Source organism: Fukomys damarensis, unplaced genomic scaffold, assembly GCF_012274545.1.
Source record: "Fukomys damarensis isolate Sample0158 unplaced genomic scaffold, DMR_v1.0_HiC HiC_scaffold_24, whole genome shotgun sequence".
Lineage (NCBI taxonomy): Eukaryota > Metazoa > Chordata > Mammalia > Rodentia > Bathyergidae > Fukomys > Fukomys damarensis.
In genome coordinates, this window is record NW_022900936.1 from 68,066,800 (window position 1) to 68,078,416 (window position 11,617).

General features: G+C 39.9%; 1 protein-coding gene and 1 pseudogene across 18 annotated transcripts in view; one reads left to right on the forward strand and one right to left on the reverse strand.

The window, feature by feature from the left end:
• The window catches only part of Kalrn (kalirin RhoGEF kinase), a 584,665-nt gene that overhangs the window by 387,599 nt on the left and 185,449 nt on the right, over window positions 1-11,617 (forward strand). The gene's annotated exons all lie outside the window — the stretch shown is intronic.
• On the reverse strand, window positions 6,799-6,956 carry LOC117283301 (annotated as a pseudogene).

Here is an 11,617-nt window from a genome sequence, read left to right on the forward strand (position 1 = left end):
AGCAAAGCACCTTACTTGCCTCTTTAGTACCTTCCCTGTGCGCTAATATTAGCCCAGATGGTCAATTTTGAGATATTGGGAGTTGTTTTTTAAAAAGAGAGAGAGAGAGATGAAATTTTTTTCTAAAAACAACAAAGAATGTGAAGGAGTTTGGAGAGGAGTATAGTGTGGTAAGTAGAGGTACTTCCCATCATGGAATCAGAAATCCATAATGTGGACTCTGGCCCATTTTACCTCTGTAGCCCTCTTCACCAGCCCCAACCTCAGTAAGAACAGCCCCAATTTTTATGCCTTATTCCACATAGATTGTCAAGAGGGATCCTTTATTGCATTTATGAAAAATTTATTGAAAACTCCCAAAGACAAAGCCATTTCAGGTATGTTGCTTAACATTTAAATTGAAGACCAGCGGCTAATAGAAAACTGAAGTCCAGACCACTACATTTGTTGCATTATTTCTAGCCCAAACTACTAGGAACTGCCAGTACACATGACCAAGCCAAAGAATCTTTCAGAGGAAAAGTACTGAATCAGTAAGAGGGAGAATAGAAAAATATTTCAAATTTATTGGTACATTGAATCATTCTTTTGCTCAACAAAATTAAATTGTGTGTCCACTGATGGGCAGGTTTTGTGGAATTTCAGAATATATAAAAACAATCTCTGCCCTTGCCCATGGTCTCTATTTCCCATTCCAAGCACCTTATATAGGATAATAGGGCGTGTGCATAAATGTCCCATGTATTTATGAAATGAGGCAGTTATTATCCCGCGCACTCTCTTTATGCTAGTTACTGCGCAAGACACCAAAGAAGTGACAAAGATGATTGTGTCAGATGAACTCCCTGCTTTCCACACTAGATGCTACATTTTATTCCAGAAGGATACTCTTTGCAAGACAAAGTTAGTGTGGGAACCCTGGGAAGGCTTTTATACCAGGAGTGAAACTGGAGCTTGGCCTTCAAGTTCATCTTCCTTTCTGTTCTCCTCCCTTGTATCAGTTTTGCCCTAAAATAATTATTCTAATCATGGATAATTTATAAAAGAGCAGTGCCACTGATAAGTGTGTTTCAAAAGAAGTATTGTATTCTGATATAGAATTAGAATTTTTGAAAAATAAACTCTTAGCACTGTGCATGGAAACTCTGCAGTAGTTCCCTTAACATCTTTACCAAGACCTCCTTATATTTCTTCAGTGTTCATCTAATTGAACCTGTTTTCCTGAATCATATACATTCAAGATTTTTAAATGAATTTGGAAGCAATAATGCACACAGTATAAAATTTAGATATTCTTCTACAGACATTCTTTAAAAATATAAAAGCTGACATTTATTCTTTTAAAAATTTAAACAAGCAGTTACATACAATAAATGCTGCTTTATATTTTTTTCATATGATAGATCTTCATATATCATTTCATGCCAGAACGTGAAGCTGCTTTCTTCCTTTTGATGGCTGCGTAGTTATCTACATGACTGTGATTTATTTAACTGTCTTCTATTATTGGGTAGATGGGATATTTCCCATCTGTTGCCAATACTAAAAAGGCCATATTAATATCTTTGTACACATGCAGTTTTTCATATTTGTGAGTATATTAATAGTACAAGAAGAGAACTTCCTAGGTGTAAACTACTGCATCATAGGGAATATGCATTTTAAATTTGATAGATATTTCAACTGTATATAGACAGTATACCAGTCTATACCCCAAGTTGTATATGTGAATACATTTCCACACAAACTTGCAAAGTAATGTATCACACACAAAAAAATTTTTTTGGAGATAGGGTCTTGCTCAGGCTGGCCTTGAACTAACTACAATATGTAGCCCAGGCTGGCCTTGAAATTGGGGTGGTCCTCCTGCCTCTGGCCCCCAAGTACTGGAATTATAGGCATACCTGGCAGTTTTTACATAACTGTAATCATACCATATCTATTGTTTTGTTTTATGCCTTATTTCTGTCATTGAACATTTGGGTTTTTTTTGGGGGGGCGTTAAGACAGGACCTCACTATATAGTTGAGACTGACCTGGAACTCACTATATAGCCCAGGCTGGTCTTGAACTCATAGTGATCCTCCTGCCTCAGCCTCCCAAGTGCTGGGATTACAGGCTTGTGCCATCATGCCCAGCTGAATATTTGTTTTTTATGGGATTCATCTATGCTGATGTATAGAGCTGTCCACTCGTTTTCATTGATGTATAGTGTTCCATTGTATGAATATACTAAAATTAACTTATCCATTCTGTGCATGTAACATTTGAGGCTATTGTGAGCAATGTTGCTGTGAATATTTGTATGTGTGTGTGTATGTGTGTATGTGTGTAGATATAGTTCAGTTTCTCAGGGTATAATGTTAGGAATAATGTTATAGTAATGTTATTCCTAACATTACTAGATGATAAGATGTGTATGTTTATCTTTAGCTTTCCTAGATGATGTCAAATTTACACTGCCAGTGCATATATGTAAGATTTTTTATTATTCTGTGTCCTCACCAGTGCTTGACACATTAGACTTTGAAATTTTGGCAGACCTGATGGGTGTGTAGTAATACCTACTTCTGGTTTTAATTTGCATTTTCCTTATTACTAATGAGTTGGATGCCTTTTCATGTACTTATTAGGGCTTCCGATTTTCTCTTTAATAATGTTCCTTTTCAGACTTTTTCTTATGCATCTAGTGGGTTATTGGGTTTGTTGGTTGTTTTTTTATTTTAATTTTTTTCCAGGAGTTCCTATATTCTGAATATTAGTACTTTATTGTCTATACGTGGTCCTTGTAGGTAGTCTTTTTGGTGGGTACTAGAGATTGAACCCAAGACCTTTACCATAGGCCTACACCACCAACCCTTTTTACTTTATTTTGAGACACGGTCTCACTAAGTCGCCAGACTGGCCTCAAACCTGTAGTCCTCCAACCTCAGCCTCCTGAGTAGCTAGAATTATAGGCATGGGTCTTTTCCTTCTTTGTTTTGCATCTTGATAAACATGTAACTAATATAGAGACTTGCATCACGTGACATATGAGGCATTTTTTACATTTACTACTTTAAAATATAGTTAATTTATCTTGCCACACAACACTATTACAGCAGGAAGACTTAGTATATGATGTAAGATTTCCTGTTTTAATAAAGAATAAGAAATAGTTGACTTCTAAAAAATGCATTTGTCTATTACATTTCACTCTCTACATTATGTGACATGTGATAGGAATAAATAGGTTAGGAAAAGCTGATTAATACATTGAATTTGTCTCTTGGCTGTCTGACAAACAGATCCAAGACCTAGGGAAGAAATTTTTAACATAGAAAAAGTAAACACCTATCCTTGCTACAAAACCTCGCAAATGTTCATTTTATATGCAACCCTTGCAAATCCTAACCCTCTAGTTACTCAGCCTACGTGAGAATTGGAAGAGGAGAAAGTTGCTTTTATGTAGGCACACTCATTGTCACAAAGGCTGAGCCATCGGCAGCAAGCAAGAACAGAAAAGCTGTGAGCTAAAAGCCAGAGCTGATAGGAAATGATGCTCTCTCACAGCCTTCTGTACCAGTGTCGCTTATGCCTGTCACCCTCGTCGTATAAATATCTGTGTGCTTGCATGATTGCCTTCTCCGCCAAACTCTAGGTTCATTAGGGCAGAAACATTTCTGCTTTATACCCCCACTTAATCGCCAAATCTAACAAAGTGATGACTCATAGAAATTATTTGATAAGCATGTGTTAAATGAATGATGAGCAAAAAACACAAGGTAATGTGCTTAGAATTGTAGGCCAGAGTGATCTAGAAATTGAGACAAAATATAATTAAGAAAATCAAAGTCTCTACTTCAGGGGGATCAGTGACAGTTTGTTGTTCAACTTTATCAGATGGCAGAATTTATCAGGGTAGCATTTGTATTGGGAGTGGGGAGGGAGATCATTCCAAACTGCGAGGGTGAGGCGGGGAGAAAGGAAAACACAGGTATGTCTGGGACATAGAAAGGAAATACTTCGGACTGAAGCCCAGAGTTTGTGTGGTTAGTGTCGAAAGGGAGTGATTGGCTGGGTCAGCTCATGGTGCGTGCTGAGCACCATCAAAGGAATTTAGACTTTATTGAGTACCATCAAAGAAAAACCGAGGGGTTTTTGCTTTGCTGTTTTTAGGGTGATGGTCATAGAATTACTTCTGTCTTCACCTCGATACCTCACTGTCCTTTCATGCCATCATTCTCTGGATCCAGAGAGCCTGTTGTTAGCCTGCCCACAGCCCTCCGAAGCTCGCCTTGTCCCTACCTTCAGTGCTCACTTCCTCACCTGTTCTTGCTCATATTGGCAAACACTTCCATTTCTTCTGCCATCTAGCGTGAGTGTTGTTTCACACTCCCCATGAGAAGTGCACTTGAACTTCTGCGTCTTCTTCCTTTAGCTCATCCCCTCCCTTCTACCATAGTTTTTATTCCTTCACTTCTGGCATCCGTAGCAAAAATCCCATGGCTTTATCTCAGAAGTGACTTGACTGCATTCATGCTCCACACTCTTTCTGAGTACCTAAGGTGAGTAGGTATTATTCCCTACAACAGAATGCAGGACTGAAAAAGAATAGGCCAGGCTCTGCCTTTACAAACACTGCATGCTACTGAACAAACCAAAAGCCAGCAAGCAGATATAAAGCCAAAGTGACCAATCACTGCCACTAGACATTTCTAGTTGCTTTTCCCTCAGCATCAGCGTCAGAAAATTCTTTCCTTTTCTCTGAAATCTGGTATGACTTCCCTAGTGGGGAATCTATAGATTCATTATTGGCTTCATCTCCAGTGCCATTTACTGCCAGGCCCTGACAGTGATTCCCTCAAAGTTTCACCCTGTGGGCAGGCTTTGGTTACCTCTTCCTTAAATCCTTTCTGCACAGCCAGCATGGTGGCAGAGACCTATAATACCAGGACTTGGGAGGTTGAGGCAGGGGGATTGCCACTAGCTCAAGACCAGCCTGAACTTCAGTGTACATTTTATTTTTTTATTATTTATTTATTTATTTTGGTTTTTTGAGACAGGGTCTCACTATGTAGTTCAGACTGCTCTGGAATTCACTGTGTAGCCCAGGCTGGTCTCGAACTCATGGCGATCCTCCTGCCTCAGCCTCCCAAGTGCTGGGATTACAGGTGTGCACCACCATACCTGGCCTACTTTTTTGCGGGGGAGGGTTGAGACAGGGTCTCACTATGTAGTTGAGAAGTAAATATTTCACTTACGATAAAGTATAAGCCCATCTCCAAAATATTTATGTGGTTTCCCTTCCTAATGCATGACCTTCAGAGACCCTCATCTATTATACACATTTTAACCCTCCACATTAGATTGAATTATATAAAACTGAGTTTTTGGTTCTAACTGGCAATTTATGTGTTTCAACCTGACTGCACTCATCAACTAATTCATTGTCTTATGGGTCTTTCTCACATGTCACATTGCGAGTCCCTTGGCCGGTACATGTGGTCTCAGTGATGCTGGTATCTTTACTTTCTACCACAATATGTGGAACATAGTAAGCAATGGTAATAAAATGCCCCACCCAAGTCATGCTTGCTCCTGCTGGTTCCATCTGTACTACCCGGAGACCTTGACCAGTCACATCCATTCCCAACACTGCCATCTTCATTCACATCTCTTTCTTTCTTTCTGGAAACTCTCAGCACGTCTCTATATCACTCCGTGCTCCAGCTCCACTGAACCTATCTGTGCCAGCAGTGCTCCTCCCTCCTCAGACATCAAGTATATTCTTTCATATTTGGGCACACATGTTTTACTTTGTATTGGCCACATTTTGTACCGTAAAGATACTCTTTTAACAGTGAGCTGAGCAGTCTCTTTTCCTAACCGTTTTACCCAGCACCTGATAACATTCATCCCTCTGTCTGTGACATAACTGCACTGCTCTCTGCTCAGTAGAACAAAGTAAACCTATCATGCACCATCTCCGCAATCTGCTTCTCTCCCAGGACCCCCTCCACATCTCCACCTATAAGCCCCAGGCTTTTCCGCATCCTCTGCTCTCCTCAAGTATCTTTCTATGGCTGCACTGCAGGGATTACACATCCCTCAGCCTGACTTCCTGTTGTTATGGAATATGTAAAATCTGCCCCTGGGGCTTCAGGAGGTGAAGCATGTCTCTTGAACCACAGTAGCATTTCCCAGGACCTAGGGCTTCCTGAAAACCCAGCCCCTTAGCTTCTGCTCCTGAAAGCCCTGCCCCTCCCTGGGTCCCTTGCTATCTTTGCAAAGCTCTCCCATCATGTATGTTTTCTGGTATATCACAGTTATCTTCACTAAAGGATAATGATCTCTGGACACATAATATCCTTTGTCTACCTACATGCACTGCCTTACTAAGTGTCCCAAATTATTTCTCTGTCCTAATAGATAGGTTCTGCCCTCAGAAAGAATGTTGGTGGAATATATCTTCATTGTTGTAATGATCTCTGGAGTTCCCTTCCTGAGCACTTTGTGAGACAGTATCTTTTTCCAGTTTACTGTTGTTTTCCATGAATGAGTTGTTTCAGCAGTTGAATCTATAAAGTTTATGCTTAATACTTTGTGTTATTTGTGGCACACATAGTTATTCACAAAAAGTGCTCAAAAATAATTGAATGACACATTTTTAAGTGTGTGTCTTCTACTTGTATATATTTACGAATTTGTTTGTAAATGTGTTTCCCAGATACTTTCTAAGAAGTAATCATAGGTGTGGTTTGGGAAGAGGGAATCTGATTTTCCCTGGCCATTGAGCATATGTCTTTATAAACTAATAAGGGGTATACTCCAAAAGTTAGTAATTGGCTGGCACAGGCAAAGCATTCACCTGAGCTATAGCCTAAAATTACTTTTCTTTTCTACCAGTTTGGGATCTTTCTCTCTCTCAACATGAAAGACTACACTTGATCTTAGCCAAAAGGCCAAGAAGCAATCCACATGAAAAACTAATCCTGCTGGTTAAAAAAGGGCAATATGTGTGTGTGCATCTGTGTGTATCTGTGCTTATGTGTGTGTGTACACATGTATACATATATGCGTGTGCATGAGCATATGTGTATATATGGAGGAAATATGCCAAATATAGATTATGGTTATTTCTGCTCAATGGCATTTTCCAAATCTCTACTGTATGACGTTATTTTTATTAATAGTATTTTAAAAACTAATGTTTTTTAATGGATGACAAGAGACAAGTTTAGTTAGATGGTTGCTGAGACCTACACTTTGCACGAGCCAAGGGTACCTAGTAGGAAACAGGGTGATCTGCTTCACTTTCGTACCTTGAGATTCTAGACAATAACTGGAGAGTGAGTTTGGGGTGGCTTGCAGGTGGCCAAGGTTGTGAGCTCAGGAAGTGGCAGCTTTGATTGCAAAGGTCAGGAGCCTTGGAATATGAAAGAAAAGAAGGGGGCCAGAGATTGAGCTCAGTGGTACCACACCTGCCTTGCAAGTGCAAGGTCCTGAGTTCTATCTCTGGTACCAAAAGAAAGAAAAAAAGAAAAGAAGGAAAAATCCATCAAGCAGGCAATGGGATAAGAGTGGGCTGATCAATTTAAGGTTCTCCTACCTCCTGAACTCAGCACTTTAAAGATACATGGAAAAAGTGGGGGAAAGCCAGAAACATACCCTCAAGTGCAGAAGAGATTTCACAAAAGGTTATGCCATGGCAGAGAGGACACATGTGTCCAGTTTGGTTTTTCGCCAGTGATTCCAGAAGAAAGGATTTCCAGAGACTCCAGGGAGGACACTGAACCCTGGTAAGAGGCACACGGTTCCCTAGTGAGGAGCTCGGTGACCACTGCAAGGGTTCACACAGGAGGTAGTTAGTCCATCACAAGATCAAGACATGTCTCTACCGTCCCCTTCCTCCTTTCCTTATCCACAGTTAAAGGACAGAGGGAGTTTTCTGACAAACAGTCTGTTACCAATCTTTCTGAACTAGGAACCAAAAAAAAAAGGTTACATGAAACTAATACTTGCACAGATAGCTCTCCCACACTGCCCAGTTTAGAGTTGTCTCAGAGGGTTCCCATGCAAAGGAAAAAATGGAAAGAGGGAATGCAGGAAGGGTGAATATTTCTGACTCTGGCCTATTTCCTTGTCAGGGGTGTCCTGCGGGTGGTGGTACCTTGCCATCACTGGGGAGGCAGCCTAACAGATGGACCTAGCTTTGCACCCTCCTTAGAGGTCCTCTTGACCCTTACTGCACTGCCCAGCCAGGCACTCTTTATTCATCCCCGCTTCACAGGATGTGGGTCCACATTAGTGACAAACACATGTCTAGATCCCAGGGACCTTCAGGCATAGAAGGATCCATGAAAGAGCAAATAAGTCACAAAAGCCAACACTTGAAAAGAGCTGATCAGAAAATATGTTTCATGGTGTTGATGCCTTCTTGCTATGTACTATTCAGTACTATTGCTGTGTACCTGTTTTTAATTCTGATGGTTATGTCAAGAATCTCCATTCTGGGCTCTGGTCTAAAACTTGAGGTGGAGAAAGGCTCCAGTAAACCATTGATACACAACTTGCAGTGTTCCCTGTGTCTAATGGAGGGACACGATGCACACAAGGTCCCCACCAAGGACAAAATCCCCTTCCCATCCAATGGAACAGATGCACTCCTTTCACTAAGAAGTCCCTACTGTAATTGGGCAGGCAAAGAAAAGCACACAAGAAAGCCATCCAGAACACAAACAACTGACAACTGCCTCTCTCACTGGACCCTAACACAAGGCTGACACTTTACATTTACTCTCTTGATCCTCTACACAGTTCTTCAAGGTAAGTATCATTCTCCTCATTTTACAGATGACAGATTTTATAGGGAAATGTCACATAGGGAGGTTTGGCAATTTACCCAGAGTCATACAGCCGTAAAATGCAAAGATGAGGTTTGAACCCAGGTTTTTGAGGTCCCCTTATGCACACTGCCTTCCATTGGCCAAGTCCAATGAAAACAACCATTGAATAATTTAGGAAAAAATATATAAAGCAACATTTTGGCCTACGTAGCACAAACTCTATCATGTCCCTCTTCTAATCAACTGAATGAAGTACACCTGCATTTACTAACCAAGACCATCTCATGTTCTGCTGCTCACTATCTTCTGTACCTCATGAAGCATGTCATAATCTGAGATTTAGAGGATGTGGCTTATTATGTCTTAGTCATGGGAGTAACAGTTTAGGCACATCCCTGCCTCAGTAGGTTCCTAATCCATCAGAACAAAACATTGGCAACAGTCAGCTGAAGAGTATCTTAAAAATATGTTGCAAAATAGCTGCCTCAGATTCTTTGTGGAAAAAGGAAGGGTATAAAATCTATCACGCAATAAATATATTCCCCATTTATGGCTATTTTTATACTGAACATATAGTGGTATTTCCAGTGTACCCAGGAACTGCAGAATATCTCATTGTAGTTCAGGACGCTCATACTCTGAGAATCAAGTATTAGAATGGGGCCTATGTTTTATAAGTAAAAAGTTAATATGAAGAAGTGTAGATATGTAGATATGTACATATGTAATATGTAGAAGATGGGATAAGTGGGAAAATCTCAACATAGCCAGAGACAGTAGAAGAGAGTGTGAGAAGGAGAGAGAGAGGAGAAAAAAAAAGGAAAAGAAAGAATCCTGAGGAGGTCTTGTTAATAAAGGCCACTATCCTATAAAGTGGGTCTCCATGATTCTTGCCTCTTGTGGAAGACACCAAAAGCAAGTGTTTGCTGGAAGACATGAAATATAGTCAAAATGCTGTAAACATAGGTTTCCCAGGGCTGGAGACTTCTGCACTGAGGGTTCCAAACCAAGAGACACTTAGAATTATCAGGGAAATATTTCAAAAACCTGATTGCAGGCCTTACGTTGGCCTATTAAATCAGAAAGCCAAAGGTATAGAGTGATTGGATATGGTATCTATGTGTGAATTGTAAGCTGAGGGCAATTTTCTAATTAAGCAAGATCATTAGCATTTCAAAAATATACAAAGGTCTCTTTTTCACACTACCAGTTAAACTTTTTCTACCAGTCCTTGCTTTAGGCCAAATATTAAAAAATGAGATCATGAATGGCTATCATTTTTAATACTAAGAGCTGTGCATTGGTGTTAACTACTCTTCTAAAGCACTAACTGGGCTATATATAATGCTGGCTTTGTATGTAAACATCTGTGTTTTCTCACTGTCTTAGGGAACAAATGTTCAGTTTGCCTACATGGGTTTTTACTTGGGTATCTCACATATCAAACCATCATCAGATTTCCAGGTGCACAAAAATGATCACAATTTGAGGTTTAAAGGGATATATGAAATTTTCTATAAAACTGAATGAATATATGTAATAAACTAACCCAAACTACTTCAGGTTAGTCTGCAGGTGTAAGATCATCTTTATGTGAGGGATGCTTTCTAAGATCTTTGCAGTCAATCATCATACAAATGTACAAATATCATTTAGCAGATGGATTCTTCTTTAGATAAGGCAACATACACCATGGTTAAAAACAGTCCTGGAGTCAAACCTCCATTCTGATCTTACTCCCCTCCCCCACTTACCACTTGTATGATCCTAGGCAGGACCTCTCCAGACCTCAATCTGCAGAGTGAGGGCAATGGTATTACCCACCCCATAAGGTGGGCAATGATGTGTGTACATACTTAGCACATTGCCTGGCACGTGGTAAGAAATATTAGCTATTGATAATAGTGAAAAATATTTTCAAACTTTTCTCCCTTTTAGAATTCTAGTGACTATATAAAAGGCAGAAGTGACTATATAAAAGGCAGAATGTCAAATTCAGTATTTATAAAACTATTAAATTTTGCCATTAACATAAATTCTGTAGAACTTATAGCACATAAAATAACCTGAGAATGAATCATGGTGTGAAAGACTAGCTAATCAGGACAACTCAGGCTACCTCCCGGTCTGTGTTAGTGTGACATTTTACAAAGAAGAATGTAACTTAAAATTCTAGAGCCCCTTTTCCCCTGATAAAATGAGTTTGGTGAGCATGCAGTTCCCTTGATCATGAGTTACTCCACATATCCATGTGTAGAGCTCCTGTCTTTCTTCAGAATCTCTTCTCCTTTCTGAATCCTAAGCGTCCTATACCTTCTGTGAAGCTCAGGGTAACTACGATCTCACCTTGATGCTGAAATGGTCTCTCTGATAAATGGACAGCTTTTGCCTGGCTGAAGTTCTTACTGAGAGTTTCAGGCTAATTTTCTCATCTTTTTATGGCAAATATGATGGAGCCATTGATATCATAGAACTGAGTCCCAGTACAATGTGACATCATACTCTGATTTATCCTCAACTTTTGTCCTGGCTGAGAGCCATTGCCATTTAGATTATTTCATTCCTCCACAGGTACTAGAAATTAACTTTCTTTGAAAGACCATTTTTCTTGGAAAAATAATGATTCATTGCTTCAGAAGGCCTAGTAGAAAAGGCATAAACCACACTGGAATATGGAAGCTGGATCTCTAGCATAAATCCACCTCTGGCTCACTTAACTCCCCAGTACTCTCTACCTCTTCTGGCATTGCAGTCTGTCCAGTTCAACCACATGCCTTAGAAAAATTACA